The sequence below is a fragment of the Giraffa tippelskirchi genome, chromosome 9, assembly GCF_054371585.1.
Source record: "Giraffa tippelskirchi isolate mGirTip1 chromosome 9, T2T-mGirTip1v1.2.pri, whole genome shotgun sequence".
Lineage (NCBI taxonomy): Eukaryota > Metazoa > Chordata > Mammalia > Artiodactyla > Giraffidae > Giraffa > Giraffa tippelskirchi.
The window spans coordinates 126155274-126165216 of NC_137283.1; the positions used below are offsets into that span (position 1 = coordinate 126155274).

The following is a 9943-nucleotide window of genomic DNA, read 5'->3' on the forward strand; positions in this document are numbered from 1 at the left end:
ATAAAAGCACTAAGTCAAACCACTGGACCGCCAGGGAATCTGCAAGCCTTTTGATTTTTAAAGAAGCAATAGTATATCAAGCTCTAAGAAAATCAAGAGAGAATAAGCCTTTGCTCTGAGTTGTATTCAATCTTTACCTTGATTTTGTAGTATATGTTATAATAACTTAAAACACTGATCTGGATGAAAATTCTAAGATACATTTCAACCCTAATCCTTCAGACCTATATTTAAAATTGCCACTAACATAACCTTTGTTGGACTCTTCTATAAGAGGAACCTCAAATCTAACATGTCCAAAATGAACTGGCTTCTTTGTTTACTAAAGCTTGTCTCCCTGTGAAGATGTGACCATCCTCCTCCCTAGAGTCCCTGCCAGAAACTTGGATCTCTTTTTTTTGTCCCACAAAAAGCTTTATTGTTTCCGTTTGGTCTGAGGCTTGTGAGATTGCTCCAGGGTGCTTAGAAAGCTGCCAAATGGCTGCAGGAAGAACCCCTAACACCAGAGGGCCTCCTCAAAGGCAGATGGACTCTGGAGGCTCCTAGTTCTGCTTGGAGGGTGAGTCTTTCCAAGAGATGCTCACCAGCCCAGCCTTGGGACCTCCCAGTCCGGGGAGGTCAGTCACATGGTTGCCATCTTCTTGATGAGTTTCACCTGCTCATCCAGAAATGAGGGCAGAACCCAGGGCATGCAGACCCAAAAGGACTTGGGGCAGTTTCTTTTCCATGAGAATGGCAGCTATCTAGGCTCCTGGGTTTTACCCGCCCTCATCCTGGGGAGGCTTGCACCTCCTGGAAGGGAGTCCAGCTATTGTACCTGTTTTGCCTTTTAAGAGATACTTGGTGCCTCTTCTTGAACAGTTTGTGGCAAAATGACCCTTGCCCACCAGAGCCTCATCGTCGCCATTCAAAATAGAAGCCCAGAGAAAGGGAGGTGTGGGAGGCCCACAAAGGCATGTTGACCAGGAGGCTGATAGTGGCCTCCATCTTGATATAACAACTCTGATGAATCTGGGAGCTCAGGGCTAATTGGTAATAAAGAACTAAGCTCAGAAAATGGTGCTGGCAGGCCCTGGAGGCCCAGGGTAACTGAATGGCTGATTCCGAAGGTTGCGACTGGAAAAGAGGTTGGAGGCTGGTGGGAGGCTGGAGCAAAGGGCATCCCTGGGTCTGTTCTGTCCAAATATTATTGAAGAGAAATCTGAGGGACCACCGAGCACACTGCTTGAACCTCATTCTTGACTCTTGCCTCTTGCTCACCTCCAGGCAATCCCCCAGTCCCTGCAGCTCAGCCTTACAAAGGTCTCCTGAATCTCTTCTCTCCATCTCCCCTCCACTATCCTGGTCGAGACCACCTTCTCCTCATATTTGAATCTCAGTGCCCTCTCCCAGTGTCCCTCTGCCTCAGCCATCCATCCATTCCATTCTCCACACCAGACCTGGACTGACCTTCTAACCACACTTCTGACCACATCACCGCTTGCTTATTAACACCCTTTGTAGGTTTCTACTACAAACAGCAGTCAAACTCCTCAACGACATTTGCAAGACCCTGTCTGCTCAGTCCAAGACCCCTTCTCCAGCCTTGGTTCCTTCTCCTTCAACAGAGCTGCTCTGGTGGCTCATTCCTTTATCAGTCATTTTCTGAGATATAATTTTCTTTCATTCAACAATTATTGATAGGATATCTATTATATGCCAGACCTTGTGCTTAGTAAAATAGCTCAAAGACAGACACAATGCAAGGATTTTGATATCTAAAAATAATATAAAATAAACCAGTTTTAGGCCCTGCAGATGTCAGTATTTGCAACCACAGTTGTATCGAATCTTACATTCTCCAGCAAAGACCATGGAGGGCCATAACCAGCATCTGAGAAGTTGAGTTTGTTCTTCTAAGAGCAGACCAATAGCGATATTTAATATATTATTAACATAATATATCATCAATCTAATGTAACTATTATGTTGGCCAAAAACTTCGTTCAGGTTCCTGAACAAACTAGCCAACCCAGTAAATATAAGAAATAGAATGTGAAAGTAAAAATGTTTACTGAAGTAGTGCTGTCCCTTGTAATTGAGAAAAGAGGTACATTATCTTAAAAATGTGTTGTGTTACTTTAATGTTCAGACTTTTCTAACTTAATCCACATGCAAAGTCAATATGATTTCCAAATTAGATTTAATAAAAAGTTTATCTTATAGATAAACTTTAATTTTTTACTTTAATAAAATTTTCTTTTTTTATTTATTAAAACAAAACTTTTATTTTAATAAGACATTTATAATACAGAGCTTTTCAATCTGTTTGTACCAGGAACTGTGAGTGCTGGCCAAGGTGATGTTTATATCCTCCTAATATGTTGATATGAGTTACAGTGAAAGATGTGAGGCAACGCTGATGTAGGAAATAAGGCTAAAACAGAGCTTTTTATTATTTATTTGGCCGCACTGTGTGGCTTGTGAGATCTTAGCTCCCCAACCAGGAATTGAACCTGCACCCTCAGCAGTCTTTATAGAATATTATGGTTTTTAGTTTCAATAAATTATTTACAGTTAAAGCTGAGATGGAGTTTGGTCCTCAGTGTTCAATCTTGAAAAGAAACTATTTTAAAAAGCAGAATGACCTTGTGAATTCATACCCAAAGCTTAAAATGAATGGGATGCTTAAAACTGCCATAGGATAGAACTGTAGGAGTTAACCCTTTATGAAATCCATTTTTAACTTTTTGTTGTGAGACACAATAAATACAATTTCACATTGCAAACTATCATGCCCTCATACTTGCAATTACTTTTTAAAAACCTCTCATTAAGCACTATCCTGTCAATTTCCAAGGCATTCTAGTGTTCTCTTTCCTTTATACAAAAAAAAGATCTCACAATCCACTGTTGGGTCATGACCTGCCATTTGTAAGCACTGCTAGAAGAAACCCACTGACAAGATCAAAGATACCTGAGGATTTTCTTTCTAACCTAAAATATTTTCCTTCTCTCTTTTAATTTTAAGATCTTAACAAATGTAGGGAAATTCTGAGGAAGTTCTTTAATTTTTCTTTCATTTGATCCAGGCTTTCAGCTGTGTCGATCAGAAAAATTTCACTTTTGCTGTCAGTGGAGATTTTACTGCATCTCAGGAGCCATTTGTTAAACAAAGGACAGGTGTTTTGTTCCCTTGCATATTCACAATCTCCACAAATAGATATTCTTGTATTTCTAATGCCTTTGTAAGAAGCTTACTACTAATGATTTCCAGTGCTTGTTCTCTGAGGTCATAACCTCAGGAATAATGAATAAATATGTCTTCACAGTTTTCGCCTGATTCTGCTAGGTGGCCTTTATAAGAAATTTTATAAAAATGTATAAGAAATTTGCCTCATTGCTTGAGGTCCTTTCAAGAGATAGTGTCTTCTTGGAGTATTTTTTTCAAAAAGGACAAAGACAAAATATAAGGCAACTCTCTTCTGAAGAATGATATTTTGGGGAAAAGTTTGCTTTCTATCCTGGCATATATACTGTATATTTCCATTTAAGAACATGTGCACCTAAAGCCCACTTCAGCTTCTGGGGAAGTCAGACTGGCCCAGTTGTTTTCTCACCAGATGTGATAAGGCAGACAAAGTATGGGATACCCATATCTTTTGGTTATTTTATGATGAAAGAATACATCGTAGGGAAGTCCAGTACCACTTTTTTTAAAAAAGAGGTGGATGACTTGGTTATTCAAAATTCGCCTATAATTGTGAAGAGAATTTTACCAGGAAGCAGGTAAAGTGGTTTGTTCTAAAGGCGTTAATAATATTGTCTAATGTCTAATGGCTGTAGAATTACTGTGAGTTCCATAATTCCTGTATGCCTTGAGCATCGTCAATAGAATGTTTCACACATCTATGGACTATGATTTTTTTTTGAAAGTTTGTGGATGCTGTAGTGGTAAATAAAACACAATTTTCTTTAAAAGTATTGAACTTCTGATAGTGATTTTTTGGTCATTTTGCATTTTCCTAATGAATAGGAACTGAAAATTCTGTGAATGTAGAGAGCAGAGTTCTCAGCTATTCTGACTGGTCTGTAGCTGACCAAGTGTTATCCCTCAGCAAGTGGCTAAAAGGAGTCCAGAGAATGACAAATTGGGGCAACAGGATATGGGGACAGTGCCCAAAGAGCTGTTAGGAGAGGACTCAAGGTGCGAGGGAGAAAACACGGCTGTGCCTGGCTCTCTAGCTGCCATCATGACAGCCACCAGTTTTTTCTTAGTTGCAGGTGTTTCCTGTAGAGCCAGGTTTAGCAAGTGAAAGATCTCCTGTCAAACTCATCAGTTCATCAGAACTAAGGAGTAAGAAATACTGTAATTTTTGTTGCTATTTTTAAAAGCACATTAAAAAAAAAAAGAAATGCAATCATGCAAATAAAGCAAAAGCACAATACTAAGCAGGTTTGCTTTTCCTCACCCCTAACATTAAGAGCTGTAGTTTGGGGGGAGATGTCAGATAAATTCAAAGATACAGTAGCAAATTAGGTTTTCAAGAAAAGACATGATTTTTAAGAAAGTCATAGTAAAAATGATTTTAATAATGTTGCAAACAGCTATTAGAAAATGTTTCTTTGCTTAGTGGGGAAAACTTTTTTTATATATTTATTTGGCTGCACTGGGTCTTAGTTGGAATACATAGGATCTTTAGATGCATCATGCAGGAAATTAGTTGCGGTATTGGAAATCTAGTTCCAGGCCCCCTGCACTGGGAATGTGGAGTGTTGGCCACTGGACCCTCAGGGAAGTCCCAGGGAAAACTTTTTGAGATGTGGTACAAGTCATCTGATGGAAGGAATCTACTGCACTAGTATTGTAAGCACTCCCCTGGTTTCAGGTATACTCACTTGATACCTCTCCAGAATATTTTCTTCTGGGATATAATATTAGAAAAGTGTTCACACAGAATGAGCAGGGAAGACATATTTTGACTATAGCAGAAATTAAGAAAGAAAAAACGAAGAAGCAGTTTCTCTCCTGGATCCCTCAACTGGCCACCAGATGGTAGACAAAAACAAAACTATTATGCCTGCAATGCAGTAAGGTGAGGCATGAAAATAACAAAGAACTCCTTTCTGGCTGACATTTTTGTTTAGGTAACCAGAGTTGAAATGAGTGCCCCTGATAACGACCAACATCTCCTGACATTAATACCTGCCAGCAGATTAGTACCATATTAACCACTACAAAGGGGAAATCCTGGGGGAAGAAAATTGGAAAATCTATGGCAGGTTCTTTTTTTTTTAATGAGAAATCAAAACCTCATGAACTATTCAAAGTAATTAATAAAATGTTTATAATAAAGTCCATATATGGCTTTTTGAGATTTTTTTCAATTTGCATTATATACTAGAAAGACACTGACATAAAATTTGTCAGTTCAAACTGTTAATTCAACTAAGTTAAATTTTAAAGATCTAATTGGCTTTATTGAATGATTCATGAATCGGGCAGCAGCCCATGTAGCAAGCAGAAAGGAGCTGTACAAACTGGAAAGCCTTAATAGGCAGAATTGGGAAACGAGTGCATCGTTTCAGATTTAGATAACCTACCTATTGGTATGGCAGGGGACTATGTGGAAGGTTACCTTGGTGCTGACCAGACAATTCCAGGCTGACCAGTTAAGAATGCATTCTTGGAGGAGGTTGTAACTTCAGTTAGGTTGGGTATTGAATATTGGTTTGCTGATGTGGGGCTTAATACAAGTGACTCCATTTTGGGCCTGCCATTTCTTTTTTAACTATACAAGTTAAAATAGCGCTGCTGCTTGCAAAACAAGTAATCCAATTAGCTGATGACAGGTATTTTTAGTATAAAAAAATAAACAATAGAATTTCAACTATGTTATCATACCTATGCTTTCTAAACAAAGGCTAAAGGTAACTACACTAGAGTGTTAATCATGGTCATTTCTGAATAGGAGAACTATAGGAGAGTTGTATTTTATTCATATTCCAATATCGAACAACAATCATGTTATTACTTTTATGATCAGGAAAAAAACATTTTGGGAATTCCCTGGTGGTCTAGTGGTTAGGAACCCCTGTGCTTCCACTGCAGGGAGCTCAGGTTCCATCCCTGGTCTGGGAAATAAGATCCCACATGCCCAGCAGCGTGGTCAAAAGAAAAAAATTCTAAGGGCAGATTCAAACAGTTACTAATATGGGAAGTGATGGAATGCAGAAACAAAGGAAAACACTCAGGGAATAATAGTGCAGCCAGAAATCAGAGTTCTAGCTCCTCAAGGGAGATATATAAAACAACATATCTGTTAGTCTTTCTATAGGAACTAAGGCACCCCACTCAGGTGGAGGATGGTAACTTCAGTCAGTTCAGTTGATCAGTTGTGTCCAATTCTTCCCGACCCCATGGAGTGCAGCATGCCAGGCCTTCCTGTCTATCACCAACTCCTGGAGTTTACTCAAATTCATGTCCATTGAGTCAGTGATGCCATCCAACCATCCCATCCTCTGTCATCCCCTTCTCCTCCTGCCCTCAATCTTTCCCAGCATCTGGGTCTTTTCAAATGAGTCAGCTCTTCCCATCAGGTGGCCAAAGTATTGGAGCTTCAGCTTCAGCATCAGTCCTTCCAATGAATATTCAGGACTGATTTCCCTTAGGATGGACTGGTTGGATCTCCTTGCTGTCCAAGGGACTCTCAAGAGTCTTCTCCAACACCACAGTTCAAAAGCATCAATTCTTCGGCACTCAGCTTTCTTTATAGTCCAATTCTCATATCCACACATGACTACTGGAAAAACCATAGCTTTGACTAGATGGATCTTTGTTGGCAAAGTAATGTCTCTGCTTTTTAATATGCTGTCTAAGTTGGTCATAACTTTTTTTCCAAGAAGCAAGCATCTTTTAATTTTATGGCTGCAGTCACCATCTTGCAGTGATTTTGGAGCCCCCAAAAATACAGTCTCTCACTCTTTCCATTGTTTCCCATCTATTTGCCATGAAGTGATGGAACCACATGCCATGATACTAGTTTTCTGAATGTTGAGTTTTAAGCCAACATTTTCACTCTCCTCTTTCACTTTCATCAAGAGGCTCTTTAGTTCTTCATTTTCTGCCATAAGGGTGGTGTCATCTGCATATCTAAGGTTATTGATATTTCTCCCGGCAATCTTGATTCCAGCTTGTGTTTCATCCAGCCCAGCATTTCTCATGATGTACTCTGCATATGAGTTAAAGAAGCAGGGTAACTTCAGGCTGAGCACAAGATTCCTGGTGCACCACCCTGTTACCTCTGCTGCTGCTAAGTCGCGTCAGTCGTGTCCGACTCTGTGCAACCCCATAGACGGCAGCCCACCAGGCTCTGCCGTCCCTGGGATTCTCCAGGCAAGAACACTGGAGTGGGTTGCCATTTCCTTCTCCAATGCATGAAAGTGAAAAGTGAAAGTGAAACGGCTCAGTCGTGTCTGACTCTTAGCGACCCCATGGACTGCAGCCTACGAGGCTCCTCCACCCACGGGATTTTCCAGGCAAGAGTACTGGAGTGGGGTGCCATTGCCCTCTCTGCCTGTTACCTCACCACCAACCTATCAGAAGAAAGTCACACACCTGGGAACCCTAAAACTCCCCAGAAAATCATCTGGGAGTTCAAATTTTTTTGAGCAGGAGCCACTCACTCTCTTAGCTTGGCCCTTGCAGTGAACTGTTCTCTGCTCCAAACTTGAACATTTTGGTTTGTTTGGCCTCACTGTGTCAAGCACATGAACTTGCAATAGACAGCAGTTCAAGAATACCTCTGAGGTTCTAAGAAGCATGTTCCTCTTTTCAAATGGTAGGGAAGAAAGGCTTTTCATTAATATAAGACAAGAAAGACAGCCTGATTCGTTTTTATTGCAGTGAAAACAATCACAGTTTTAGAGTCGAAGACATGGACTTGAATCAGGGTCCTTCCACTTTCTAGATAAGTAGACTTGAATGTAAGTCAATGAAACTTGAAGAACCTCTGTAAATTGGATTTCAAAGTATTCAAATCATGAAATTAATAAAAATCTAGAAAACTTCCTTTCATCAACATGATACAAAATAATATGTCAGAAAGATATGTCAACTGGAAAAAATGCACATTCTAAATGTTGAGAATTCTGTTTTATTTGGTGGCCTTACTGAGGACTTTAGCCTAGGATGCTGCCTCTCAGGTATCTCTGAGGAGTCATTCCAAATTGATAAGAGAGGAGCCAGGATATACAGGAGTTCTTGCTGGGAAAAAAACCAACCAAACAAAAAACGTAAACAACATGTAGTTGAACATCAAAAGATTACTGTTAATCACAAAAATACAGGTATCTCAAGTTAATGATTTTAGTGCTTTTCTACCTATGAGAAGATGCAAGAGTCTGGACTCTGAAATTATTCTGTCCACTCTCTAGGGCCAGTATCCTGTTTTTTCTTTATCCTGAATTCCCTTCAGGGTGCACCTTCAACGGGCAACTGCAACAACTGATGGCAGGCAGACATCCTTTGTTCACTGAAATGGCAGGCAATATTTTTTTGGGCCACAGATAAGAACTTTTGATGTAGTTGAAAACACGAAGAATTTAAGCTTGAGTTCTCTGAGACCTCAATTGTCTTCATCTATAAAATGGGTATAAATAACCCATGTCACCACCAGTGAAAAGGCACAACTTTTCCCTTATGAGTTCTTGGCTGAAACCCCTTGCAACAGACAAATGAACAAAAGAAAAAACAAGCTGAGCAATTCCCTGAGTCACTTCCAAAGATTAATATTATCTTCAGCTAAAGACAGAAGAAAGCTGTAGGGGGATTGAAGGAGGCCAGTAATGAGAGGGCATAGGGAAAGCACCTGAACAGGGGTAAAAGTTGTTTCGCAGATTTGTTAGCACCTCCTACATTGAGATTCTCTCGCCATTTCCTCAACTTTCTCAGACCTTGGTGGTTCAGGCCATAAAGAATCCACCTGCAATGCGGAAGACCTGGGTTCGATCCCTGGGTTGGGAAGATCCCCTGGAGGAGGGCATGGCAATTCTCTCCGGTATTCTTGCCTGGCAAATCCCCATGGACAGAGGCCTGGTGGGCTACAGTCCATGGGGTTGCAAAGAGTCCATGGGGTCGCAAGAAGACACAACTGAGCGACTAAGCACAGCACAGCAAAAAAATGTGTTTTAAAAAACGTAAATTTCTCTTAGGAAAGGGTAACTTCTACTCTGTTTTCAGAGATTCTCTTGTGCCTGCTCTTTCTCAAAAATATTCAGCTCAAGATAATCCTTATGCCAAAGAGGCATGTTTTGGGGTGGCATACTGTTACCTTTCAAAAAGAAAGTTTTCTGTTTTTATGTAACAAAATAAAATTTGCCCAACCTGATTAACCCCCTTCATTCCACATAGAATTCTCTCCTTCTCTCTTCATACTCTCCATCGTCCCAATCCTCGCTCTTTTCCTAAATCCTTGTCCCTTTTTAAGTCTTTTTCGTGACGTCAGTTTCTACAGTGAAGCCTGAAATGTGTTCTTTGAGGGGATACCTTTTATATATGTATAGTTCCGAAACCAATTCTTTTTTTAAAAAAAATCTCCGCAAATGCTTAACTGCCTTGCACCTAAGCATATTTGTCTGGGTTAAAAATGTTATAAAAACCCTCTCATTCTCTTAGCACTGGATTTCTCCTTTCCTACTTAACTGTTTCCACCCCAAACAGCTACCGATCTGAAAACAAAGCGGGTCCTCACGGGCGCCGGGCCCGGGCAGCTCTGGACGGGTCTCGAGGACCTGGGCCCAGATCCGTCCGCAGCGAGGACGGCCGGGGCGTTTCGGGCCGCCTTTCCGCGGGGAGTCCCGCAAGCGCCTGGGGAGCCCAGATGGGCCCGGGCAAGGATAAGACCTGAGCGCCGCCCGCTCCTGCAGATCCCGGCGTGCGCTTCGCGGGACCGGAGAAGTGACC

At 40.9% G+C, this 9943-nt stretch overlaps 1 long non-coding RNA gene across 1 annotated transcript; it reads right to left on the reverse strand.

Moving 5' to 3' along the window:
* Positions 1 to 4539: 4539 nt before the first annotated feature.
* Positions 4540 to 9939, reverse strand: LOC145520979 (uncharacterized). The gene is made up of 2 exons (XR_014064964.1): positions 9683 to 9939; positions 4540 to 7211 (listed from the first exon to the last, which is right to left on the reverse strand). It is a non-coding gene; the product is annotated as an uncharacterized LOC145520979 (long non-coding RNA).
* Between the last annotated feature and the right edge of the window lie 4 nt (positions 9940 to 9943).